Raw genomic sequence first — 17,467 nt, 5'->3', positions numbered from 1 at the left:
ATATTACATTGAATGTATTTACTTCTTTTTTTTTTGGCCACACCACATGTCTTATGGGATCTTAGTTCCCCAACCAGGGATTGAACCGGGGTCCACGGCAGTGAAAGCCCGAGTCTTAACCACTGGACTGCCAGGGAATTCCCGCATTGAATGTATATACCACATTTTGTTTATCCATTCATCTGTGAGAGATACTTGAGTTGCTTCCATCTTTTGGCTGTTGTGAATAATGTTGCTATGAACATGGGTGTATAAATATCTCTTCAGACTCTGCTTTCAATTCTTTTGGGTATATTCCCAGAAGTGGAATTGCTGGATCATATGGTAATTCTATTTTTAATTTTTTGAGGAATTACCACATTGTTTTCCTCAGCGGCTGTACCATTTTACATTCCCACCAACAGTGCACAAGTTCTGATTTCTCCAAATCCTTGCCAACACTTATTTTCTGTTTTTTTTTTTGATGGTAGCCATCCTAATGGGTATGACAGGGTATTTCATTATGGTTTTGATTTGCATTTGTCTAATGATTAGTGATGTTGAGCATCTTTTCATGTGCTTATTGGCCATTTGTATATTTTCTTTGGAAAAAATTTAAGTCCTTTGCCCATTTTTTAAAATGGGATTGTTTGTTTTTTTGTTACTGAGTTGTAGAGTTCTTTATATATTTTGGCTATTAACTCTTTATCAGGTATACGATTTGCAAGTATTTTCTTTTTTTTTCAAGGAATGAATTTTTTTTTAATCTTTTTAAAATTTATTTATTTATTTATTTTTGGCTGCTTTGGGTCTTCGTTGCTGCGCGCCGGCATTCTCTAGTTGTGGCGAGCGGGGGCTATTCTTGGTTGCGGCGTGCAGGCTTCTCATTGAGGTGGCTTGTCTTATTGCAGAGCACAGGCTCTAGGCACGCAGGCTTCAGTAGTTGTGGCACGTGAGCTCAGTAGCTGTGGCTCGCGGGCTCTAGAGTGCAGGCTCAGTTGTTGTGGTGCACTGGCTTAGTTGCTCTGTGGCATGTGAGATCTTCCTGGACCAGAGCTTGAACCCGTGTCCACTGCATTGGCAGGCAGATTCTTAACTACTGGGCCACCAGGGAAGTCCCTAGGAATGAATTTTTATAAACAAGTTCTACAATGAAAAGTAAACAGCGTCTGTTTTTTAAAATTAACTAATTATTTTTAGTTTTGGCTGTGTTGGGTCTTTGTTGTTGCACGCGGGCTTTCTCTAGTTGTGGTGAGTGGGTCTACTCTTCGTTGCAGTGCGCAGGCTTCTCATTGTAGTGGCTTCTCTTGTTGTGGAGCATGTGCTCTAGGCGTGTGGGCTTCAGTAGTTGTGGCACACGGGCTTAGTAGTTGTGGCTCACGGGCTGTAGAGCACAGGCTCATTAGTTGTGGCAGACGGGCTTAGTTGCTCGGCGACATGTGGGATCTTCCCGGACCAGGGCTCAAACCTGTGTCCCCTGCATTGGCAGGTGGATTCTTAATCACCATGCCACCAGGGAAGTCCTGGAAACAGTATCTTGATACATAAAAGTTTTGTTAAACAAGGTTTTAAAGTTTTTAAATCAAAGTGTTTAAGACTAAATTCTCAAATGTTCAAATAAAAACAAAAAGCAACCTATACAATTTCAACAATAAAATGTGTCCTTGTGCACTTGTCTTGGGTACTTTGAACATGTTAAAATTTTAGAAGTTTGAGTTATAGAGGCAGCATTTAAAGGTTTTGTGAACCATTTTTTCCCCAAAAAAGTATACTTTTAGTAAACCATTTTACCATTTTATCTGACCATGCATTTACATTTTTATTCTTCCAGAATAAGGGGATTTACATTAACACTGTATTTTTACTGTAAAAAAATACATTTAGAGATATTTAACTTACTGAGTGGCTTCAGTCATACATCAAACATGATTTAATGAACAAATTCTAAAATTTTATAATGAAATAGCACATGTAGATATATACTTGTATGTTCAATTATGGTAAAGTTCAAGATTATGTCACAGAACTTACACTTAAGTTCTCTAAGAAGTTAAATAATATGATTTATCCTGAAGCTTTACCAAACAGCTTTCTGAAATGTTAGTAAAATGAATCACTGAAGTTACATTTTCTCATTTATTAACAAAATACTGAGTCATTTCAGACTATCAACTTGAATGTTTTCTATTACACCAAAAATCTGATTCACTAACAAGAAACTTCTTGCAGTACAAAAAGATAACAGATAATTAAAATATTTGCTCCATAATACAGCTAATCCATATAATACATCCCTTCCTCAACTATCTAAAGTGATTAGGAATTGTGGCACCTTCGTTTGCATAAAACCCTTGCCTCCTCTTAAAACCCTGAGGTGAAAGGTTATTAATGTAATAAAACTAGAACCACAGTTCTTCTCGTTTCTGTATTGGACTGCTGTTAGGTTTTAAAATTTTTATAAAGAAATGTGGCGACTTATAAAGCTGTTCTATACAGTTTTTTAAGAAAACAGTCCCAGACAAATTAACAAAAAGGGCCTAGAATGACCTTATGAAAACATCCTTTTATCACTTGTTAGTGTCGAGATGAGCACCATTTTCCTTCTCTACCACTGTCTCTTCTGTTATCATAGTCATGGCTCCAGCCATCGTGATTCCTATCTTCATAGAAGAAATCATCTCTGTTTTCTCTGTAATGATGGTCAGACCCATGATCAGTGGTGTAACACTGTTTACGGCTATAATGTCTATCTGCTATGTAGGAATGAGAATTCTGACTTTTCTCTGTGATAATGTGTATCTTGGCGCCACTGGGAGCTTGAAGACTGGTTAAAAGTATGATTATGTGGGGGACTTCCCTGGTGGTGCAGTGGTTAAGAATACACCTGCCAATACAGGGGACACGGGTTCAATCCCTGGTCTGGGAAGATCCCACATGCCACAGAGCAACTAAGCCCGTCTGCCACAACTACTGAGCCCTCGTGCCACAACTACTAAATCCCGTGCGCCTAGAGCCTATGCTGTGCAACAAGAGGAGCCACTGCAATGAGAAGCACGTGCACCACAAGGAAGAGTAGCCCCCACTCGCCACAACTAGAGAAAGCCCGTGCATAGCAATGAAGACCCAATGCAGACAAAAATAAATAAAAATTTTTTTTTAAAAGTATGATTATATGACCGAACTGATGGGGAAAATCCTGACTGATCCAGATATGGAGAACCAAATTTCCCTCCATGTGACATCTGTCTCAAAACACTGTTCATCACTGCTTGTCTCTGAAAATTTTCTGAAGAAGAGAAAGATCTTTGAATTATCTGTGCTGATCGAGTCATTTTAGCTCCTTTCCTACCTACTAGGAGATGTGGAAGTAGGGCTTGAATTTCCAACATGATGCTGGGGATATGACAAACTGACCTCCTGTGAGGCATGGTTACTTCCTAATCTAATCTGAATTTTGATGGGCCTTCCAAAAAGCTTGATTCCGTAAAGTAGATTCATGGCATAAGGAGCAGATACTTTATGTTCGAAATTCACAAACGCAAACTGCTTTGCTTTACCATCCTTATCTTTTGGAATTTTCACTTTTATTACTGGCCCAGCCTGGTGAAAAAGCTCAAAAAGGAGCTCCTCTGTGACTTTGTTTCAAGGTTGCCCACAAAGAGAGTGTGATTTGCTTTGGCTCGCAAATATTTTCTTACATTCTGTAGGCTGCCTTTTTACTCTGTTGATTGTGTCCTTTGAAGCATGGAAGTTTTAAATATGGATATAGTCCAATTTATCCGTTTTTTTCTTTTGTTACCTGTGCTTTTGGTGTCATATCCAAGAAATTGCCAAATCCAATCTCATGAAGTTTTTCCCCTATGTTTTCTTCCAAGATGTTTAGGTCTTTGATCCATTTTGAGTTAATTTTTGTATAAGGATAATTTTTTACCCTTACAGTGTAAGGTAAGGGTCCAATTTCATTCTTTTGCAGGTAGATATCCAGTTTTTCCAATACTATTTGTTGGAAAGGCTGTTCTTTTCTCATTGAGTGGTCTTGGCACCCTTGTCAAATCATTTGACCATATGTGCAAGGGTTTATTTCTGGCTCTCTACTGTGTCCCATTGGTTAGTATGTCTGTCTTTATGCCAGTACCACACTGTTTTGATTACTATAGCTTTGTAATAATTTTTGAAATGAGAAAGTTTGAGACTTCCAGCTTTGTTCTTCTTGTTCAAGATTTGGCTATTCAGGGTACATTGAGATTCCAAATGAGTTTTAGGATGGAACTTTTTATTTCTGTAAAAAACCCACAACAAAAAAAAAAAAAAAAAAAAAAAACCCACAACATTGTTTTTCATTTACTTGTGTCTCCTTCCATTTCTTTCAGCAGTATTTTGTAGTTTTCAATGTACAGATCTATCACCTCCTTGTTTACTTTATTCCTATTTTATTTTTGATGCTATTGTAAATGGATTTTCTTTATTTCTCTTTCAGATAGTTTGTGTATAGAAATAAAACTGATTTCATTGTTGGTGTATAGAAATGGAACTGATTTTTGTATGTTCGATTTTTGTGTGTGTGTGTGGTACGCGGGCCTCTCACTGTTGTGGCCTCACCTGTTGCGGAGCACAGGCTCCGTACGCGTAAGCTCAGTGGCCATGGCTCACGGGCCTAGCCGCTCCGCGGCATGTGGGATCTTCCCAGACCGGGGCGTGAACCTGTGTCCCCCGCACCGGCAGGTGGACTCTCAACCACTGCGCCACCAGGGAAGCCCTGTATGTTCGATTTTGTATCCTGAAACTTTTTTTAAAGTTTTATTTTTGGCTGCATTGGGTATTTGTTGCTGCACATGTGCTTTCTCTAGTGTGGCGAGCAGGGGCTACTCTTCATTGAGGTGCACAGGCTTCTCATTGCAGTGGCTCCTCTTGTTGCAGAGCACGGGCTCTAGGTGCATGGGCTTCAGTAGTTGTGGCTCATGGGCTCTAGAGCACAGGCTCAGTAGTTGTGGCACACGGGCTTAGTTGCTCTGCGGCATGTGCGATCTTCCTGGACCAGGGCTTGAACCCGTGTCCCCTGCACTGGCAGGCAGATTCTTAACCACTGTGCCACCAGGGAAGTCCGTGTATCCTGAAACTTTATGGAACTTGTTTATTAGGCCTCACACTTTTTTGATGGAGTCTTTAGAATTTTCTGTATACAAAATCATGTCATCAGCAAACAGACAATTTTACTTCTTCCTTTCCGATTTGGATGCCGTTATTTCTTTTTCTTGCCTAATTGCTCTGGCTAGGACTTCTAGTATTATGTTGAATAGGAGTGGTCAGAATGTTCACCCTTTTCTTGTTCTTGATCTTAAAGGAAAAGCTTTCAGACTTTCACTGTTGAATATGATATAAGCTGTGGGCGTGTCATATATGGCCTTTATTATGTTGAGGTATGTTCCTTCTGTACCCAATTTATTGAGTGTTTTTATCATGAAACGATGTTGAATTTTGTCAGTTGCCTTTTCTGCATCTATTGGGATTATCATGATTTTTGTTGTTCTGTTAATGTGCTATATCACATTTATTGATTTGTGTATATTGAACCATCCTTGCATCTCAGGGATAAGTCTCACTTGATCATGGTGTATGATGCTTTTAATGTGCTGTTGAATTTGTTTTGCTAGTATTTTTTTGAGAATTTTCGCACTTATGTTCATCATGGATGTTGATCTCTTGTTTTATTTTAATGTCATCATCTGGCTTTGGTATCAGGGTAATGCTGGTCTTGTTAAATGAGTTTGGAAGTGTTCCCTCCAATTTTTTGGAAGAGTTTGAGAAGAATTGGTGTTAATTCTTCTTTAAATGTTTGATAGAATTCACATGTGAAGCCATCTAGTCCTGGAGATTATCAGTCTCCTTACTTATTAGTCTGTTCAGATTTTCTGTATTTTTATTATTAAGACTTGGTAGATTGTATGTTTCTAGGAATTTATTCATTTCTTCTAGGTTGTCCAATTTGGTGGCATATGATTGTCCATAGCAGTGTCGTATGATCCTTTGTGTTTCTGTGGTATCAGTTGCAATGTCTCCTCTTTCATTTTTAGTTTTATTTCTTTGAGTCCTCTCTCTTTTTTTCTTGGTAAATCTAGCTAAAGGTTTGTCAATTTAATCTTTAAAAAAAAAACTAACAGTTTTCCATTGTTTATCTATTCCGGATTTCATTTATTTCTGCTCTGATCTTTGTTATCTCCTTCTTTCTGCTAACTTTGGGCTTAATTTATCCTTTGTCCAGTTCCTTGAGGTTGTTTATTTGAGATCTTTTTCTTTTTCTTCTTCTTAATGTAGGCAGTTATCACTCTAGACTTCCCTCTGTGCTCTATTTTTGCTGCATGCCATAAGTTTTGGTATGTTGTGTGTCCATTTTTGTTTGTTTCAAGATATTTTTTGATTTTATCTTTGACCCATTGGTTGTTCAGGAATGTGTTGTTTAATTTCCACATATTTGTGAATTTTCCAGTTTTCCTTCTGTTATTGATTTCTAGTTTATATCATTTTGGTCAGAAAAGATACTTGGTATGATTACAGTATTTTTAAATTTACTGAGACTTGTTTTGTGACCTAATGTGCTCTATCCTGGAGAATGTTCCAGGTGCACTTGAGAAGAAGGTGTGTTATGTTGTTTTTATTTTTTTTATTATTTTTTAATTTTTTTTTTTATTATTATTTTTTGCGATACACAGGCCTCTCCCGTTGCGGAGCACACGCTCTGGACGCACAGGCTCAGCGGCCATGACTCACAGGCCCAGCCGCTCCGCGGCATGTGGGATCTTCCCAGACCAGGGCACGAACCCGTGTCCCCTGCATTGGCAGGTGGACTCTCAATCACTGCACCACGAGGGAAGCCCTGTTATGTTGTTTTTAGGTGGAAGGTTCTGTATATGTCTGTTAGGTCCATTTGATGTAAAGTATAGTTCGAGTCCATTGTTTCTGTATTGATTTTCTGTCTGGGTGATCCATTCATTATTGAAAGTGGAGTATCGAAATCCTCTGCTATTACTGTATTGTCTGTTTCTCCCATCAGATCTGTTAATATTTGCTCAATATTTTAGGTGCTCTGATGTTGGGTATATACACATTTACAACTGTTAACATCCCCTTGATGAATTGACCCTTTCTTATCATTATATAATGACTTTCTTCGTCTCTTGTTACAGTTTTTGACTTAAAGTTCTTTTTTCTGATATAAGTATAGTTATCCTTGCTTTCTTTTGGTTTCCATTTGTGTGGAATATCTTTTTCCAACCCTTCACTTTGTTCTTATGTGTGTCCTTGTAGTAAATGAGTCTTCTGCAAACAGCATAAACGTTAGACCTTGTTTTTTATCCATTCAGCCACTCTCTGCCTTTTGATTGGAGAATTTAATCCATTTACATTTAAAGTAATTATAAGTAGGTAAGGACTTATTATTGCCATCTTGTTCATTGTTTTCTGGCTGTCTTGTAGTTCCTTTCTTCCTTTCTTCCTCTCTTACTGTCTTGCTTTATGAATTGATGATTTCTGATAGTGGTATACTTTGATTCCCTTCTCTTTATCTTATGTGTATCTGTTATAGGTTTTTGTTTTGTGGTTACCCTCAGGCTTACTTGAAACATCTTATAGATGTAACAGTCTATTTTAAGCTGATAACAACTTAACTTTGATTGCATACAAAATCTACCCTTTTACCCCCACCCCCATTTTATGTTTTTCATGTCACAATTTACATCTTTTTATATTGTGTGTCCATTAACAAATTATTGTAGCTATAGCTATTTTAATACTTTTGTCCTTTAACCTTTATACTAGAGTTAAGTGGTTAACACCACCACATTACAGTACTAGAGTATTCTGAATCTGACTGTATGTTTACCTTTACCAGTATGTTGTATATTTTCATATGTTTTTGTGTTACTAGTTAACATCCTTTCTTTTCAGATTGAAGAACTCTTCAGCATTTCTTGTTAAGGCAGGTCAAGTGGTGGTGAACTCTCTCAGATTTTGTTAGGGAAAGTCTTTATCTTACCTTCACTTCTGAAGGACAACTTTGCTGGGTAAAGTATTCTTGTTTTGCATTTTTTTTCTTTCAGCATTTTGAATATATCATCCCATTCTCTCCTGGCCTGCAGGATTTCTGCTGAGAAATCTGCTTATAGCCTTATGGAGGCTCTGTTGTATGAGAGACATTTTTTTTTTTCAAACTGACTTTTAATTTGTCTTTGATTTTAGATGATTTTACTATAATGCATCTTGGAGAAGGTCATTTTGGATTGAAACTTTGGAGTGAGCTATTAGCGTAATGAACTTGGATGTCCACATCTCTCCCCACATTTGGGAAGTTTTCAGCCGTTATTTCTTTGAATAAGCTTTCTACCCCTTTCTCTCTCTCTCCTTCTGCAGCTCCAGTAGTTCGTAGCTTGTTTCTGTTATTATGCCCCGTAAGTCCCATAGGCTTTCTTCATTCCCTTTCATTCTGGTTTTTGTTTGTTTGCTTGTTTTTTTGTTTTCCTTCTGGCTGGATAAATTCAAATGATCTCTCTTCAGGCTCACTGATTCTTTCTTCTGCTTGCTCTAGTCCATAGTACTTTTAAGTTGCCCAATCCAACTAGTGTTTTGTTTGTTTGTTTTTTAGTTTTTATCTTACATAACCTCTTAGTGGCATTGCTGGAGTTGACTATTCCCCATTTCTTGAAACTCTTGTCTTTTGTTGTCTCTGGTAACAACCTTCTTGGGTCTTGCCCTTTTGCCCTCCTCTTTTGACCTCCTTGTCAGTTACTCCACTCAAATTCTGAGTGTTTATATTTCTTCAGGCTTTCTTGCCTTCTTTCTAAATATACTTTATTCCTAGATTTCACTTATTACTATGCTAACAGATTTACAGATAATTGCTAGACCAGACTTCTCCTCTGTGTATCCAACTGCTGAATTGATATTTTTTTCCTAGAAATCTCACAGGTTATTAAAATTAACATATTCAAAATGTAATGATTGCTTTGCAGTCCTCAAATTGGCTCTCCCCTCCATCTCTACAGCATTAGTGAATGATACCATCATCCAGCCAGTTACTCAAGCTAGACACTATACTTTCCTGCATCTAATTTATAAGCAAGTCCTTTGATTCTACCTATAAACTACACCTCAGATCTTTCCATTTCTCTCCACCTTTACAGCCATCTCTCCAATTATAGACTATATTGTCTCTTGTTTGGACTATTACAGTGGCCTCCTAATTGAGCTTGCCATTTCACCCCCTGCCTCACTCTTATTTATTCTTCCCATAGTAGCCAGAGTAATATTTTCAAAACATAGATCAGATCTTATAACTTCTCTCTTGCATAAAATCATTCACTGACTGTCTATTGTGTTGAATGAAAGCCAAGTACTTTAACACAGCCTGGAAGTCTCTGCCTACCCTTCCATCCTTCATTACACTCCAGCTTCACTGGCCTTCTGTTTCTTTCAGATTCAGTTGAAAATCTCACTTTGTGTCTTTTGCCCTTTTCTCTTTCTGGAATGATCCTTTATTTCATTCTCTGAGTGGCTAGTCTCTGCTTCTCCTTGAAGTCTCACTTAAATGTCACCTTTCTGACTATACTAACTAAAGTAGATCACAGCCTTCTGTTCTTTTTTTTTCCTAGCCCATTTATCACACTGGGTAATTATACAATTACTTTGTGATTATTTGATTAATGGCTATATCTCTACTAAACACTGAATTCTGTTAGAACCATGACCATCTCTAGTCTTTGTCTTAGACCATCTTTAGCTTGGCATTGTGTCCTTGCTGTCAGACATAGTGCCTGGTACTCTAAATCGGGCATTAAGTATTTATTGAATGAATGGATGTGAGCTCCTTTTATATTTCAGGCACTATAAGAGCTTTATATGTATTTATTTCAATCCCCACACTAATCCTATTACATAGGTGCTGTTACTGTCTGCATTTTGCAGGTAAGGTTAAGCAACTTACCCAAAGTCACAGACTAGTACATGGCAACACTAGAATTAAACTATAGTCTTTCATTTTTGAGCCCTTGTGTTTTAACCCCTTTCTGCTAGTTAATGGGCTCTATAGTCAAGAAATATACTTTTGAAAAAACATTTAGTAAACACTGATTCATTGCCTACTCAATTGCTAAATGAATAGTGAATAACTGAGTGCTTATATCAAAACTGAATCTGATTTTTCCTCATTTGTGAAATAAAGGTCTTACATTATAAATGAAAATGATTTTCTTTGTTGTCCCAAATTGAATTATTACTAAATCATTATTTTACAATTATAGGATTTGTAAACTGGTAGGGCCAGGCACACTAACATTTTACCCTGGCCTCCATTTCAACTACCAGAGGAAATACTTGCCTAGCCCTTAAAGACTGCTGGGGTTTGCGGGTTTCAAAGTGAAGCATCCTTCTTCCTCCACTCCAGTTGAGAAATAAGAAGAAAATTGACAAATGGAAATAAAAACAACAACTTTATTACTGATAACACTAATATTCAAGAAGGTAGCTTGTATCTCTGGGCCACTGGATTTCCTACTACTGCCAGAATTAGACAGATTTCTCCATCTAGGTGCAAGCAGTGATCAAAACCAAACCAAAGAGAAACTACAGACTTCCCCTGTGGGGCAACCCCTGTGAAACCTCACCAGTGTGTAAGGTAGCAAAGCTGAGTGTGTGCTCCCTTCAGGCAGTTGAACCCCCAGAGCGAAAGAGGACACAGCTGTGCTGCTGCTTCTAGAGCTGCCTGCACAGCAGGAGCGATATGCTGATGTCTGTCCCTCTACACTGAAGGGAGCAGTGGAGTGGGCAGTAAGTGTTTTCTCCAGGGAAGATGATGATCAGATTCCTCAGTTTAGTTCCATTTTCACATATCAGAACAGTACTTAAATCTAGTAGATATTTTGATTATTGAGGTAAAATGATAAGCTAAGTTTCTTTATCTGTTTTTTTGTTTTTTTTCTTTTTGACCACACTGAGTGTCCTGTGGGATCTTAGTTCCCTGACCAGGGATGGAACTCACGCCCCCTGCAGTGGAAGCGCAGAGTCTTAACCACTGGACGACCAGGGAAGTCCCTCTTTACCTGTTTTCTGGTGTCATTTTAGACTGTTGATTTGAACACATTTTAGAAATTGATCTCTTAAAAAAATAATTGGAGCTAATTGTTGACCTTGCTTATAGTTCGTGAAAGCCATTGCTGTTCCTGTGTTTAGACAAACAGCAATGGAAAGGATGCGGACTTGGGAACCAGATGATCCTCAGTCAAAAATAAGATTCTACTACTTATTAATTATGTAAACTTGGGAAAGAAAGAACTCCTCTGTACCTTAATTTCCATATCAGTAAAAATGAAAACGGAGGGAATTCCCTGGTGGTCAGTCCAGTGGTTAGGGCTCAGTGGCACTTTCACTGCCATTGGCCTGAGTTTGATCCCTGGTCAGGGAACTAAGATCCCACAAGCCGTGCAGTGTGGACAAAAAAAAAAGAGAAAAGAAAAGAAAATGGAAATTATACCTATCCCATTATCTCATTATCATTTTTTTTAAACAAACCTCCACCTTCCTACTTTCTAAATTTCTCTTCTACTGTCTCTTTTATTTATTTATTTTAATTTTTAAATTTTTGGCTGCATTGGGTCTTCGTTGCTGTGTGCAGGCTTTCTCTAGTTGTGGCAAGTGGGGGCTACTCTTTGTTGTGGTGCGCGGGCTTCTCATTGCAGTGGCTGCTCTTGTTGTGGAGCACGGGCTCTAGGCGCGTGAGCTCAGTAGTTGTGACTTGCCAGCTCTAGAGTGCAGGCTCAGTAGTTGTGGCACATGGGCTCAGTTGCTCCGCGGCATGTGGGATCTTCCTGGACCAGGGCTTGAACCCGTGTCCCCTGCATTGGCAGGTGGATTCTTAACCACTGTGCCACCAGGGAAGCCCTCATTATCTTCTTTGTAATGATTATATTAGATAACAAAATCCTATGGGGCCTGGAATGTGGTAAATAGCCAACATTTGTTATTTTCCCTTCCCTTCGCCTGAGAAAAAGATAATAAAATAAAAGGTCAGTTGACTATTGAGATTAACATCAATAGTCACTAGAGAAGCTATGTTGTTACTAGGAAGTTTTGTTTTGATTTTATGTTTTTATGTCATTGTTCTGTTTTTGCATTCCATCTTGTGCCTTTTGAAGGCCAACCTTTTCTCTCATTTTGCATTTCTTCATAGCATCTCCACATGCTACATATTAGATACAATAAGTAATTGTTCAGTTATAGATTCTTTTTTCTATTCTCCAAATAGTACCTACTTAATAAATTTTTTTTCAAAAACAAACAACTTTTTATTGACATATAGTTGACTAGTAATGTTGTGTTAGTTTCAGGGGTACAGCACAGTGATTCAGTTATACATATATATGTATTCTTTTTCAGATTCTTTACCATTATAGGTTATTACATGATACTGAATATAGTTCCCTGTGCTATACAGTAAGTCCTTATTGTTTTATTTTATATATAGTAGTGTGATTTATTTTATGTATAGTAGCATGTATCTGTTAATCACAGACTCCTAATTTATCCCTCCCCCACCCCCTTTCCCCTTTGATAACCATAAGTTTGTTTTCTATGTCTCTGAGTCCATTTCTGTTTTGTAAATAAGTTCATTTGTATCATTTTTTTAGATTCCACTTATCAGTGATATCATATGATATTTGTCTTTCTCTGTCTGGCTTACTTCACTTAGTGTGACAATCTCCAGGTCCATCCAGATGGTTGCAAATGGCATTGTTTCATTCTGTTTTATGGCTGAATAATATTCCATTATACATTTATATACTGAATCTTCTTTATCCATTCATGTGTTGATGGACATTTAGGTTGCTTCCGTGTCTTGGCTACTGTAAATAGTTCTGCTGTGAACATTGGGGTGCATATATCTTTTTTTTTTTTTGGCCACGCTGCATGGCATGCAGAATCTTAATTCCCCAACAAGTGATCAAACCTGTGCCCCCTGCATTGGGAGCGTGGAGTCTTAACCACTGGACTGCCAGAGAAGTCCCCTATATCTTTTTTTTAAATAAAATTTGCCATCTAAACCATTGTTTAAAATATTTATTTATTTATTTTTGGCTGTGTTGGGTCTTCATTGCTGCGCGCGGGCTTTCTCTAGTTGCAGTGAGTGGGGGCTACTCTTCATTGTGGTGCGTGGGCTTCTCATTGTGGTGGCTTCTTTTGTTGTGGAGCACAGACTCTAGGAGCGTGGGCTTCAGTAGTTGTGGCACGTGGGCTCAGTAGTTGTGGCGCACGGGCTTAGTTGCTCTGCGGCATGTGGGATCTTCCTGGACCAGGGCTCGAACCCGTGTCCCCTGCATTGGCAGACAGATTCTTAACCAGTGTGCCACCAGGGAAGCCCCCTGCCAATATCGTTTTGAATTAGTTTTCTCTGGATATATGCCCAGCAGTGGGATTGCTGGATCATATGGTAACTCTAATTAAATGGTTTTTGAATGGGTTAATTTTTATGCTGGTACAAACATAAGAATTTCCTTCACAATAAATTGCAAGAAATAGGGGACTACCCTTGTGGTCCAGTGGTTAAAACTCCGCACTCCCAATGCAGGGGGCCTGGGTTCAATCCCTGGTCGGGGAACTGAGATCCCACATACCACAACTAAGCCCGCTCGCCTCAACTACTGAGCCCATGAGCTCTAGAGCCCGTGTGCTGTAACTAGAGAGCCTGTGCAGTGCAAGGAAGATCCAGCACAGCCTAAATAAATAAATTTTAAAAGTTCTTAAAGAAAACTGCAAGAAATAGGAATGGATAGGGAACTTGTCGATTAAAAGATGTGTCAGCAACCAGTGACAGTATATGGACCTTACTTGGATCCTATTTCAAACAAATAAACTGGCGAATTCCCTGGAGGTCCAGTGGTTAGCACTCCATGCTTTCACTGCCAAGGGCCTGGGTTCAATCCCTGGTCAGGGAACTAAGATCCCACAAGCCGCACAGTGTGGCCAAAAAAAAAAAAAAAAATTCAAATAAACTGTAAAACAAAACAAAACAATTCTGACATATATAAGACAATTGGAAATTTTAACTCTATTTTATAAAATTAAGGAATTATTAATTTTTAGATGATATAGCGTTGTTTGGGTTTATATTTTTTTAAAGAGATTTTTCAGAGCTACATGCTGAAATATTTTGTAATGAAATTATGTATTTGCTTTGAAATAATATGGGAGGTAAGGAAATAGGTGGAGTTACAAACGAAGCAAGTTTGTCCATGAATAATTGTTAAAGCTAAGTGATAAATGTGTAGGGATTCATCATACTCTTCTTTTGCCTTTGTATGTTTTCCATAATTAATAGTAAAAAAAGTTATTCTTATTAAACTTTGCTTCTCATCCTCTGAACCAGGACTGTCTTTTTTTTTTTTTTTAATCGGTTAAGATATGAGCAACTTTAATACCACAGCCAGGCTAATTATTACTTAAGGATATCACTGAATGCAACTGTCAGGAGTAAGCCTAAGCAAAGATAGAGAAGAAGGGAAAAAATGGAGGAAGAATGGAAAAGAGCAAGAGAGAGGATGGAGACTAGAGAAAGGGAAAGAAGTGAAGGGGTAGTAGAGGGTTGCCTCTAAGCTATAAGTCTCTTATTCTCATTCTAAATTTTCTTCCAATTTCACCTCCAAAGGATACCAGAGGTAAGTAGGAACCTGAGATTCTGCTCTGTAAGTTCTGTCAAAACTTTTTGTAATAAGGAGAAAGAAAAATCGCTGTTTTGTTTTAATATATCAGCCTAAAAGAACAGGGATTCCCTCTTTTCTATATTATTTATGGATTAAGTATACTGTAGCTATTATATAAATAGTATATCTTTATGTGGCTATGGGTACTGGACCTTGCAAAAATTCTTACATAACCTTCCACATTACTATCCAGGAATTAGATAGAACTTATAGAACTTTCTCTTCCTCTTTTGGAGACCTTATCACTTTGTTTATAGTTGGCTTTTGGTATTCAGTTCCTACTTTGGCAATCAGTCCTCACCTCCACCCCTTACCTCCGACTTCTGCCCCATTCCCAATTGTAGTTTAAGACCATGAGTTTGATAAACTAGGTTAACACTTTGCCAAGGACTAGTTCTGTTCAGATCACTGTCTTTTTTGAGATTCAGAGTATGTTAGGAACTATGAGAGCATGGGTCCAGGAGTCAGGCTGTATGGACTCAAGTGTTTTAACATTCTATCCTAGTTTTAAAAAATTAGTATGTTGGACCTTGAAACTTTTTCTTTTGTTTTTAAATAGATAATAGATGTGTGGACTTGGTATAAAATATAAAAGGTTCAAAAAGTCTGTTTTCACTCCATCTTTCATATACCTAGTTCATCTTTTTAGCGGCCAACATTATTAACCGTTTCTTGTGAATCTTTCTGGATGTATTTTATGTATATTATATCAGACTTTGAAAAATTATATCTGCAGTTCTTTGTGACTTGTAAAAAGCAGACTAGAGGGACTTCCCTGGCGGTCCAGTGGTTAAAGACTCCACGCTTCCAGTGGAGGGGATGCGGGTTCGATCCCTGGTTGGGGAACTAAGATCCCACATGCCCTGTGGCGTGACCAAAAAAAGGCAGGCTAGAATAAGGATTAAACTTTATATACCTAACGTAATGCTAGGTGGTTGCATGTATACATTTTATTTTGATCTGAAAATAGACTAGGCATATATACCTTCCATATTCTTTGGTTAGGTTACTTTCTTCAGGTGTGTAGTATTGCCAGTGTTTATTGTTTGGTGAATCAAAAATATTTCTATAATGGTCACAGGAGCAGAATCTTTTCATGACTTTGAGATTTTAGGCCTTGATAAAACCAGATCCCTAATCTACCAATCTGGGAATTCTTTGTATAGGTAGTATAAGGGTGAAGAAGAGGAGTGCTGGTGTTTCCTCACTTCCTATGAGTTTATGATCTCTGTATTTCTGACCACAATAAAATTGTGTCAGATGATGAAAATAGGGTAAATGACAAGGTAGGGCAAAATAAACTGTAGGCAGGCATTATCTTTTCCTATATATTTTCTCTATCTGAGGCAACTTGATTGTGGAAGAGAGGCACATATACTTCTCTGCAAGCTCTGAAGCTCCAATGATGCCGTTATTCTTTTTCACTTTGCAACTCCTTCTCAGGCCATACGATGATCCACCAGCTAGGCTGAATAGTGGAGGGGTTGTGTAATTCAGAGTAGCACTCCATGGGGGCTCAGTTGTATCCTACCCGTGTTCTCCACAAGCAGTTGGTGGTCATGTTCAGACTTAAGCTACTTAACCTTCAAAGATCCTTTTTCTGTCCTGAGAATTAATTAAACTTTTTGCTTTATGGTTCCTGGTACATATGAGATATTGCTGACATGTACCCACAAACTGGTGGCATAGTTGGTTATTCCTTGGGATAGAGGCATGGGATTGTGCTGCCTAAAAACACTGTGCCTAAAAGGGCTCTGCCCCCCAATAGAATTGCCCATATATTTCAATTGAGGGCTCTTGCTCTAGTAAGTCTATGTAAGCACCAGTCTTATGTAGGTTTTCCTCTAATTTATTTGGTTCACAATTCAAATGCCTTTGTTCCTTAAATGTTCTACTTTGACTAGACATTACCTATGGCCAGGGAACTTAGAACTGTTTTCTTTCCAGAAGGGAGAGAAAGGATGTAGGGTCATGGAAAGGACTGCTTTACATGTTTACTCAGCTGGTTGACTTGGTTTGGATACTGTCAGTATTAAGGTTTCCATTACTTGGTTCTGCTTAACAAAAAGTGAAGCGACATAACAGAGGGAATGTTGAAATAAAACTGAACCTCAGTTTCTGAGTTTTAGAAGGGAAATAACACATCACCTGCTCTACTTCACAAAGTTGTCTGGAAGATGATATGAAATCATAAAGTTAAATCAACAGTTTAACTTAAGATACTGTTAAATTGTTGGACGAAAAGAATTCTGCATCAAACTGTGCCTTGAGGATTTTTGCCCAGTGAGGAGGTTCTTTATCCAATCTTAAAGAAAGCAGAGTTTCTCAAGCGTTTCTGGTACATATCCTTTTTTTTTTTTTTTCTTTTTTTTTTTGTGGTACGCGGGCCTCTCACTGTTGTGGCCTCTCCCGTTGCGGGGCACAGGCTCCGGACGCGCAGGCTCAGCGGCCATGGCTCACGGGCCCAGCCACTCCGCAGCATGTGGGATCTTCCTGGACCAGGGCACGAACCTGTGTCCCCTGCATCAGCAGGCAGAAGCTCAACCACTGTGCCACCAGGGAAGCCCTGGTACATATCCTCTTGCACCTGAATCTTTAAGGTAGAATGGTTTGTTCATTGTTTAGGGTCCTAAAAGGAAACAGATGCATACCCAAACGGAGTAATTTGAGAAAGATTTAATAAAGGGACTATTTACAAAGGGACTTAGGGAAACCAGTGAGAGGGAGTAGAGTACCCTATGGCCAGC

General features: G+C 38.4%; 1 protein-coding gene and 1 pseudogene across 8 annotated transcripts in view; one reads left to right on the top strand and one right to left on the bottom strand.

Annotated features, from left to right (window-relative positions):
* The window catches only part of RBMS2 (RNA binding motif single stranded interacting protein 2), a 104,265-nt gene that overhangs the window by 37,481 nt on the left and 49,317 nt on the right, over nt 1-17,467 (top strand). The gene's annotated exons all lie outside the window — the stretch shown is intronic.
* On the bottom strand, nt 2,554-15,052 carry LOC115858749 (RNA-binding protein 7 pseudogene; annotated as a pseudogene).

The sequence above is a fragment of the Globicephala melas genome, chromosome 10, assembly GCF_963455315.2.
Source record: "Globicephala melas chromosome 10, mGloMel1.2, whole genome shotgun sequence".
NCBI classification, from domain to species: Eukaryota; Metazoa; Chordata; class Mammalia; order Artiodactyla; family Delphinidae; genus Globicephala; species Globicephala melas.
Note: the sequence above shows the minus strand (reverse complement) of the source record. Positions and strands in the feature narration are given on the sequence as shown.